This window comes from Cannabis sativa, chromosome 7 (assembly GCF_029168945.1).
Source record: "Cannabis sativa cultivar Pink pepper isolate KNU-18-1 chromosome 7, ASM2916894v1, whole genome shotgun sequence".
Lineage (NCBI taxonomy): Eukaryota > Viridiplantae > Streptophyta > Magnoliopsida > Rosales > Cannabaceae > Cannabis > Cannabis sativa.
The window spans coordinates 31,135,927-31,145,758 of NC_083607.1; positions in this window are offsets into that span (position 1 = coordinate 31,135,927).

A 9,832-nucleotide genomic window follows, 5' to 3' on the forward strand; every position below is an offset into this window, starting at 1 on the left:
TGAATAACTGTGATTCATTTAGAAATTAAATTAAAATAAATAATAAATAACTTGTAACTTGGAAGTAACCTTATAATTTATTTACTATTAATTAATTTTTTTTACAATTTATTACTATATAAGGATCTTTTAGCAATTTATTTTTTGCACTAAATTATTTAAAATTTTATACAAAAACTTTTTATAATTTAAAATTATACACATATAATTTCATAATTTAAATTTTATTATACTTGTAATTTTAATTTTAAATTATTACAACTAATTATTTAATTTTTTAAAATATTTAAAAAGTAAAAAGTGAAATAAGTTGAAGGATTCTGTTGACCGAGGTTTTCGGCAACTATTAAAATATGATTATAATAAAGAGCTGTAAGAAAGTGAGATGAAGATTTTTTACGTGGTTGGGGCGTTAATGAGCCTTAGTCCATGAGCCTCTGTTATTAATGGATGTATTTAATACAGATTCTACACTTGAGAGAATGTCTTTCTCTTAAATATAGAGAATGTTCTTGGTGAGTATTTTCTCTTCTTGCTCTTTTGCAAACCAAGAACTCTCGACCCCATTAAATGAGCTTTGAGGGGGTATTTATAGTGTTTTGGTGGGGTAATCCCTAGAATTGTTCTTACACATGTATCTGTAAGTATCCATAAAGTTGGGCATTTCCAATGAATATACCATGGGTGATGCATGGTCAAATCCCTAGGTGCTGTAGGGCTTTTATGAAGAATGTCCTTTTTGCCTTGTGATTGACGTGACTCTTCGCAGAGTAGCCGTCGCTAGACTTAAATGATCATTACTGTAGCGCTGCTGTTCGGGGGTTGTGCCGTCAGACTTTATTGCGTGTTACAGTCTCAACACGCTTCCTCCCATGCAGCATTAAATGCGACTTGATTGCTCGGGAGAGACCTGACATATCCCGGAGAGCCTTCACGCTATACTAGCTTCCTGGAGTACCTTGTACTCCGGGTGCCTCCTCCAGGACCCATGCTAACAGCGCTTCCTTTTGGCGCACAAAGACTTAGTAAATGTTTACAAGTTATCTGATCCACGTGTCCCCTCTCGACTGGTCCACGTATTTTGGGCGAATTCTGGAGCAACATTTACCCCCCAAGCCTTGTTTACTTAGTAAAAATAAACCAAGGCTTGTTCAAGTGTCTCCGGTCGACTCCTAGTTTCCCTAGCTCAAGCGTCGAGCGCGTGGGGGCAAATTAAATGATGTCATTTAATGCAGCGATTTGCTTTTTGCAGGAATGTCTCCAGCCGCCTCCTCGGTCTTCTGATACGAACTCGGGGCGCGTGGAGGTGCGTCTGATAATGGCATTAAATGCAGCGATTCGCTTTTGCAGAGGTTGATTCGTTTCACGCCCCATGACTGATGTGGCGCATTAAAGGTGTCAGACGGATACTCAAACGTTTCCACCGCCTTAATGGTAGATTGATCTGATCCGTTGATTTCCGGGAATTCGAATCGTGCGTCTCCCCCACCGTGCGATTGGTAGGTGATGACGCCTGTTCCTCATGCGTTTTTGCCTATAAAAGCCACCACCTTTCCTTCATTTCGGTTACTTTCCATTCCTTGCCATCTCTGCTCGAATTTCCCAGAGAGAAAAATTCCTCAAAGTAGCACGAATTGTCTTAATACTTAGACACTTCCTTCAGTTTTCCAGTGTTTGACTTCGCCAGTTCTCCTCAACTATCACCCAACCACATTCAGTACCCCCAGTTCAACGATCTACTGTAAGTTTCTTGCATCCTTAGATAATAACATGCTTATATTTACTTCGTTCATTTTCTGGGTTCGTACTTAGAGGCTTCTGGGTGTGTGAGTGTTTAAGTTCTTCGAGTTCTGCTTTATGTTTACTGCGTTAGTTGTAGAATCGCCATTATCATGCCCCTGTTGTAGTCATACAGCTTTGTTTGAAGAGGGCCATGCATTCTTCGTTTAACAGTTGCTTAGGGCATAGGATGGCTTTTCTCTTTTCTTTTTCTTTTTACAAAACCACTTTCTGCGATTTCACTGCACCTGACACTTGTTCAGGGATTCTCTCTAGAGTTTGTCATGTGACACGTGTCCGGAGGGGGCCTCTTTCCAGCGGTTAGGGGACCCCCACTCCCTTTTTCTTGATTTAGGGTTTGGTATGGGACCTAACTGCTGGACTTTTCTTTTTCCCTTTTTTGTTTTTCTCAGAACACAAAATGTCTGCTTCTGGCTCAAAATCTTCGAAGAAGAAAGGGAAAGGTATGGCCACGCTGGAGGAGGTTTCTCTGGGACCCGTTGCCCAGGAGGGGTATAAATCCCGCGCAACCGGTTGGGAAGCGGTCGAGCTTCGATCAACTCTGAATTGTCCTCACCAGCTGGAGAACATTATTAATGTAGCTGGGATCAAACCCTCCACCTCAGGGACCTTCCACCGGCCTCCTCGTGACTCGGAGACGCCTAATCATAACTATGACGGCTTCGGGGCTTGGAGTCAGACCCATTTGATGATCGGTGCCATGCTCCCGCTCCAAGATTACTTTGTTAATTTTCTTGTATTTGTTGGCCTTGCGCCATACCAACTTATTCCTCAAGCTTACCGCCTGCTCTCAGGCTTATTTATTTTTTACACCGCCCGTGGCTGGGGGTCTCCCAGCCCGGCGGAGATTTTATATTTTTATGAACTTGTATCCGTCCCCAAGAAAGGGGACAAACTTAAGGATGGTTTTCATGGATTCCGGATCCACCATGCTAACGAGGGGGTGGTTCCGTATAATAGGCAGACTCACGTTAAGGAGTACCGCCACCGCTTTTTCTTTTCTTCCGGGTTCAGGGCCGTGGACCACCCGGAGCTTCTCACGGAGTGGGTGCGGATCCCACCTTACCAGCGGATGCTTCCCACTCAGGCTTTCCTACGAAGGGCCCAAGCCTTCGCCTCCTATGACCACGCCGATCTTGATGTCGGGGGCCTGGTTACCACGGAGAATTGCAGAAAGGCCAAACTTATCCTTTCTCATCAATCCGTGGATGACTCCAACCTCTCACGGGTCATTTGCCCTAATGTGAGGGCGCCGGTTGCGGAGAAGGCCTTCCGGGACGAGCTCATTGCCACGGCAGAGAAGAAGTACCAAGATTATCTCTACCGGAAGGCCCAGGAGAAAGCGTACTCTAAGGCCCAGGCTGCCTCGGGGAGAGGACTTCGCGTGGGGAGTCCGGTGGAGCGAAGGAGCCAAGCCATTGCTGGGAAGTCCGAAGCTAAATTTTTTGACAAGATACTTCAAGAAGAGATTGGGGATCGTTCTGCCAGGCGGCCCCTTCGTATTGAAGATTCTTCCGAGAAGCAAACTTCCCGGCCACAGCCTTCGGCCCCCGAACCAAACTCGGGTGCTCCCGGTGCTAGCACCTCCGGTGCCGGCGGTAAGTCTCCCTTGATAATTCGCTATGTTCCTTCCGTTGATGAATACACCAGTCATAGGCCCGTAGGGTTCGACGAGCGTCTTCGTAGATTTAAGATGTCGTTGACCCGGTGGGGGGATCATTTGAAGGAGTTTTACTTTTTGAACTTAGGAGATTACCTAGGTCGGTCCCGGATGGGCTCCGGCCCTCCGGAACCTATTCCCTTAGGTCCATCAGCTTACATAACGTCCAGCTGGTTTCGGCCCTCGGACAGTTATCTCGGAGATGACGCCGCCAGCATTAAAGTACAGGACTTTGCTAGGGCCGAATTAGGAAGTTCGGGTAGGAGTAGCTTATTTGCTGTATCTTGTATAAGCGGTTCCTTGCGGACTTCTAACACTTGCTTATTTTTTTTTTTGAAACAGATATCTCCATGGATGTCATCCTGGAACAGCTTGCCGGGGTTCATACTCCCGTGGCTCCTCCGGCCTTCACCTCTTCTCCCCCAGCCCCTTCCTTGAAGGTTTCTTCCAGCGCTCCCCCCGACACTATTGACTTAGTGGATGACGAGGAGGTGCTTCCGGGAGAAGGCCAAGGGAAAGGGTGGGACTTCTCGGAGGAAGCCGTTGAGGGTGCAGGAGAGCCTCAAGCCCTTCCGGAGGTAGCAGAGGAGGACGAGGAGGAGCCTGAAGTGGCTCTGATTCGCAAGCGTAAGGGCAAGATGGTTGCCCAGGATGAGCCGAAGAGGCCTCGGAGAGCCGACACTCCTGCCCATGGCCTAGACGGCGGGGTCTCCCTGATGGAGGAAAATCCTGCTCCTCCTCACATCGAGCTTACCCCGATTCCGGGGGACGAGGTGAGGCAGGAGCTTCGCATAGCCAAATACAACTATGCTATGGATGAGTACTCCCGGGGGCATGCCGAAGTGGAGGCCCTTAGGAGGATTCTGCGAGCTGAGGTTGAGGCGAGCATCCACCACCCGGAATACCAGGATCCGTGGGACCTTAACCTGGACCCCTTATCAGACTGGTTCCGTCGCTTCCTAGGGCCTACCTTGGCTCCTTTTGCCGCGGAGATGACCGGTGAGTTCGCTTCTCAGCTCACACGCTGCGCGCCCAAGCGGTTTGCCACTTGTGCTTCCTTGAACTCCATCTTCCAGGTCCAGGACATCAGCCATTCTCTCACGGTGGTAAGTACTTTGCAATTTTTGCGTTTCCTTTCGTTGTTTGTATTTTGTTTTCCTCTTTTGAGAAATTTTTTCTTATACTTTGTTATGGCTCAGCTTGCTGCTGAGGCTGGCCGCCTCTCCAAGAACATCATAAACCATGGCTTCACTCTGTCCGACTTTGGAGACATGAATGACGTCAGGAAGGTCCTCCAGGACCTCACAGCGGAGAGGCAGATCTACCAGGAGGCTGCCGAGCGCCAGGAGGCAGCGGCCAAGGCCAAGGAAGAGGAGGCCAAGCGGAGGGAGGCTCAGGCGGAGGCCATGATCCGGGACGAGGCTCAGCGGAGAGACAGGATGGAGGCCCAGCACCAGGAGGAACTAAGGGCTCAAACCGAGGCTGCTGAGAAGGCCAGGCGAGATCTCCGGGAGGCGAGGGAGGCTTTGGATGAAATGGTCGCCAAGGTGAGATCTCTAGAGGAGACTCACCATTCGGACATTGAATCCAAGGCCGCTCTAGCTGCGGAGTTGAAGGAGCTTAGGGATTTCAGAGAACAGTCCACCAGGAAGGCCAAGAGGGCCGAGCTCCTTTCTCCTGTTTCCTGCGCCCGGTGCCCGAAGCGCTTTGATGATGGTGTCTACATGGCTTGGGCCACCAATGATCAGAGTATCAAGCTTACTTTTTATCCCAAACCCGAGGAGATGATTGCCAGATTTCAGGAAAAGAAGAAGAAGCTTGATGTTGCGCTTGAGGCACGGATTGGACCTCGTCTTCCTCTGCGGGCTGACTGAGTTGCCGTATTATTGACCCAGATTCTACCCATTTCTTTTATAACTCTTTTTTTTTGTACATATTTGCTGCTACCTTAGAACAATTTACATATAGGCGGCAGCTTTTATTTGAAGGGGAGACAATTATATTTTAAGGCCTGTCCCCGGGCCATTTATATGTGTATGACCTGCCCTTTGGGCCAGGATATTTTTTATGCGATCTTTATTCGTCACACTTATATATTTTAACCCGTCCTTTGGCTCAGGGTTTTTATACTTATGCTTTTTATTTTTGTGCATACTTTTTGACCTGCCCTTTGGGTCAGGATATTTTACTTAGTTTGTTTTTTGTTTGTCCGTGCGGTATACCCTAGTACCCCCCTGAGTGGCATAGAAACTTTGTTTTTAAGGCACTCAGTTTTATTTAATATAGAGGAGGTATACATTTGGACGGTACAAACCCTTTGAACAAAATCTAAGTTTAATTCGCTACTGGTAATATTTTCTGAGGTGATCGGCGTTCCAGGCTCTTGGGACGGTGGTTCCGTCCATTCTTTTTAGTTTGTAAGTGCCGGAACCGATTTCGTCCTCGATCTCATATGGTCCTTCCCAATTTGGTCCAAGTACCCCCACTCCGGGTTCTTGGGTGGCTGGAAAAACCCTTCTTAGGACCATATCCCCAATAGCGAATTTTCTGTTTTTAACCTTGGAGTTAAAATACTTGGTCACCTTCTTTTGATAAGTAGCCATCCGTATTTGAGACTCATCCCGGAGTTCTTCGACTTGATCCAAAGCCTCTTGGAGCAGTGCCTGATTGGTGGCCGGATCATAAGTCGTCCTCCTGTGGGATGGGAATAATGTTTCCACCGGGACCATTGCTTCACAACCGTACGCCATTGAGAACGGCGAGTGACCGGTTGTGGTTCTGGGGGTCGTCCGGTAGGCCCACAATACCCTTGGCAATTCTTCAGGCCAGTTATTTTTACAGGCCAGTAGCTTCTTTTTCAAGGTGACCTTTAGGATTTTATTGATCGCTTACACTCGGCCGTTTGTTTGAGGCCGGGCTACCGCGGAGAAGCTTTTTACCACTCCGTGTTGGTTGCAAAAGTCAGTAAATTCCTCGCAATCAAATTGCTTTCCATTGTCTGAGACTATTTTGTGAGGCAAGCCGTATCGACACACTATGTTTTTGATAACAAAGTCCAATGCCTTCTTAGCAGTTATTGTCTTCATAGGCTCAGCCTCTGTCCACTTGGTGAAGTAGTCCACTGCCACTATTGCATACTTTACCCCTCCTTTTCCCGTAGGTAGAGACCCGATGAGATCTATTCCCCAGACCGCGAAGGGCCAGGGGCTGGTCATCAAGGTGATCTCATTTGGAGGAGCTCTCTGTATGTTCGCGTACCTTTGGCACGAGTCACACTTTTGGACATAGTCTATACAATCTTTTTTCATTGTTGGCCAGAAGTACCCTTGCCTCAATATTTTCTTTGAGAGGCTGGGTCCTCCCGTATGATCTCCACAGAACCCTTCATGGACCTCTAGCATGATTTGTCTAGCTTCAGGGTCCGATACACACCTTAAATAAGGCATGCTGAGTCCTCTCCGGTAGAGAATGTGGTCCATCATTACATAACGATGAGCTTGATACTGAATCTTTCGAGACAGTGCCCTCTCTTGGGGCAACTCACCTATGGTTATGTACTTTATGATGGGGACCATCCAGCTGGGTTCTTGCCCAACCGTTTGTGTGGTCTCTTTTATTTTGATGCTTGGCTCTGCCAAGCGTTCCACTGGTACTACCCCCAGTTCTTCGATTTCACTGTCCGAGGCTAACTTAGCCAGACAGTCCGCATGAGCATTCTTCTCTCGGGGGATTCTTTCTACTTTGTAGTCCGTGAACTCGTGGAGCAGTTCTCGGACTATTGCTACGTACGCGGCCATCCGTTCGCCGCGAGTTTGGTATTCTCCGGAAACTTGGTTTACGACCAGCTGAGAATCACTGTAGACTTCCACTCTCTTGGCTCCTACAGCTTTAGCCAATTTTAGCCCTGCTATCAGGGCCTCATATTCGGCTTCATTATTCGAAGCTACGAAGTTGAATCGGAGTGCCGCCTGGAGCCGCAATCCAGTAGGTGATATCATAGCCACTCCGGCTCCTGAACCGTTCTCATTAGAAGCTCCGTCCACAAATACTCTCCAAGTGGGGATTGGGGGTTCCGGTGTATTGGCTGTTGCCTCGGCCTCATTGCATTCGGTGATGAAGTCTGCCAAGGCTTGGCCTTTTATGGAAATCTGGGGCACGTAATGTAAGTCGAACTGACTCAACTCCATCGCCCACTTGAGGAGTCTTCCGGATGCTTCAGGCTTCTGGAGAACTTGCCGGAGCGGATGATTGGTCAAGATTCTAATCGCATGGGCTTGGAAGTATGGTCTCAACTTCCTTGATGCCATCAGGAGGCAGAATACTAATTTTTCAATGACCGGGTACCTTGTCTCGGCCCCTACCATGCGCTTACTAACATAGTACACGGGGTGCTGAATTTTTTCTTCCTCCCGACCGGTGCGGCGGCGACCGCATGCTCGGAGACGGCCAAGTAAAGGAACAAGTCTTCTCCAAGGACGGGTTTTGATAGGATAGGAGGTTTGGCCATGTGGTCTTTTAACCTTTTGAATGCCTCCTCGCATTCATCTGACCATTCGAACTTTTGGCATTTCTTTAGTATGTTGAAGAAGGGTATGCACTTGTCCGTGGATCGTGAGATAAAGCGGCTCCGTGCGGCTACCTTTCCGGTCAAGCTCTGCACGTCCTTATGTTTCTTGGGGGATGGCATGCCCAAGAGAGCTTGGATTTTCTCCGGGTTCGCTTCGATCCCCCTTTGGCTGACTATGAAGCCCAGGAATTTTCCCGACTTGACCCCGAAGGTGCATTTTTTCGGATTGAGCTTCATGCCGTATCTCGGGACGACTTCGAAACATTCTTCTAAGTCGCTTGCATGGCTGTTGCATGCTTTGGATTTGACGAGCATGTCGTCTACATATACCTCCATGTTTCGTCCCAGGAGGCTTTTAAACATCCGGTTAACCATTCTTTGATAGGTTGCTCCGGCGTTTTTCAGTCCGAAAGGCATGACTAGGTAATAGTATACCCCCTTATCGGTCCTGAAGCTAGTGCACTCCTGGTCTGCCGTATGCATTTTTATTTGGTTGTACCCAGCATAGGCATCCATGAAAGACAGCAGCTTAAATCCGGACGTGGCGTCTACCATCTGGTCGATCCTGGGCAGCGGAAAGCAGTCCTTTGGGCAGGCTTTGTTTAGATCTGTGAAATCTATACAAACCCGCCAAGTCCCGTTCGGCTTGGGCACCAGGACCGGATTGGCCAGCCATTCCGGATAATACACGTCGCGGATCATGCCATTGGACAAGAGTTTGTCCACCTCTTTCTCTAAGGCCTCGGCTTTCACCGAGTCGAGCGGGCGTCTCTTTTGCTGTATAGGGGGCATGTCCGGGTTGACATTGAGTACATGGGTGATGACATGAGGGCTGATGTCGGTCATGTCTTCTTGGCGCCATGCAAAGATGTCGATGGCGCCCTTCAGTGTTTTTATTATTTTATCTTTTTCCTCCGGATCCAGGCTCTTCCCTATCCGGAGTACTTTGGTGGAGTCGTCGTCGCACACTGGTATTTCTTCGACGTCCTCCATTGGTTCCACGACCCTTTCGGACCCTATGCGAGGATCCAACTCATCCTCTTCAGCCTTCTCTATCTCAGGGGGCCCCCGGACCATGAGTACTGGTAAGTGGGTGGCAACATTGTAACATTGCCTGGCCTCTCCCTGATTTCCCCTCACCGTTCCGACTCCGGCTTCCTGGGTAGGGAATTTTAGGCATAGATGTCGGATTGAAGTAATTGCACCAAAGTCGACGAGGGCCGGTCGGCCTAGGATTGCGTTGTAGGCTGTTGGACAGTCTACCACCACGAAGGTGCAATACTTAAATGTGCTCTGGGGGGTATCCGGGCATAGGGTAACTGGGAGCCTGACTTTTCCCATCGGGATTAGCGTCGTCCCGTTAAACCCTGTGAGCTGTGATCCACTAGGCGAGAGGTCCCGGTCGGTCAACCCTATCGCAGTGAAGGCTTCTTTGAAGAGCAAGTTCACGGAACTCCCATTGTCAATCAGGACCCTAGCCACCACCTTATTTGCGATGGGGGTCTCTATGACCAGCGGGTCGTGATGAGGAAAACGCACCGTCTTGGCGTCTTCCTCTCCGAACGTTATGGGCTGGTCCATTAGCCGGGGCCTTTGAGCCGGGAATTGAGTAACCTCCCACACCTCACTGTGTCTTGCGGCCTCGGCATATCTTTTTCGCTCCTTGCGAGTGTTTTCTCCGATATGGGGACCTCCGGAGATCATGGCTACCCGTCCATTAGGCCGGGGCGGTAGCCCGGGGATATGCTGGGTGTCACTGCGGAGCGGTGAGGCAATACTCCTGCTGTACCCCCTGGCGTTCCCGA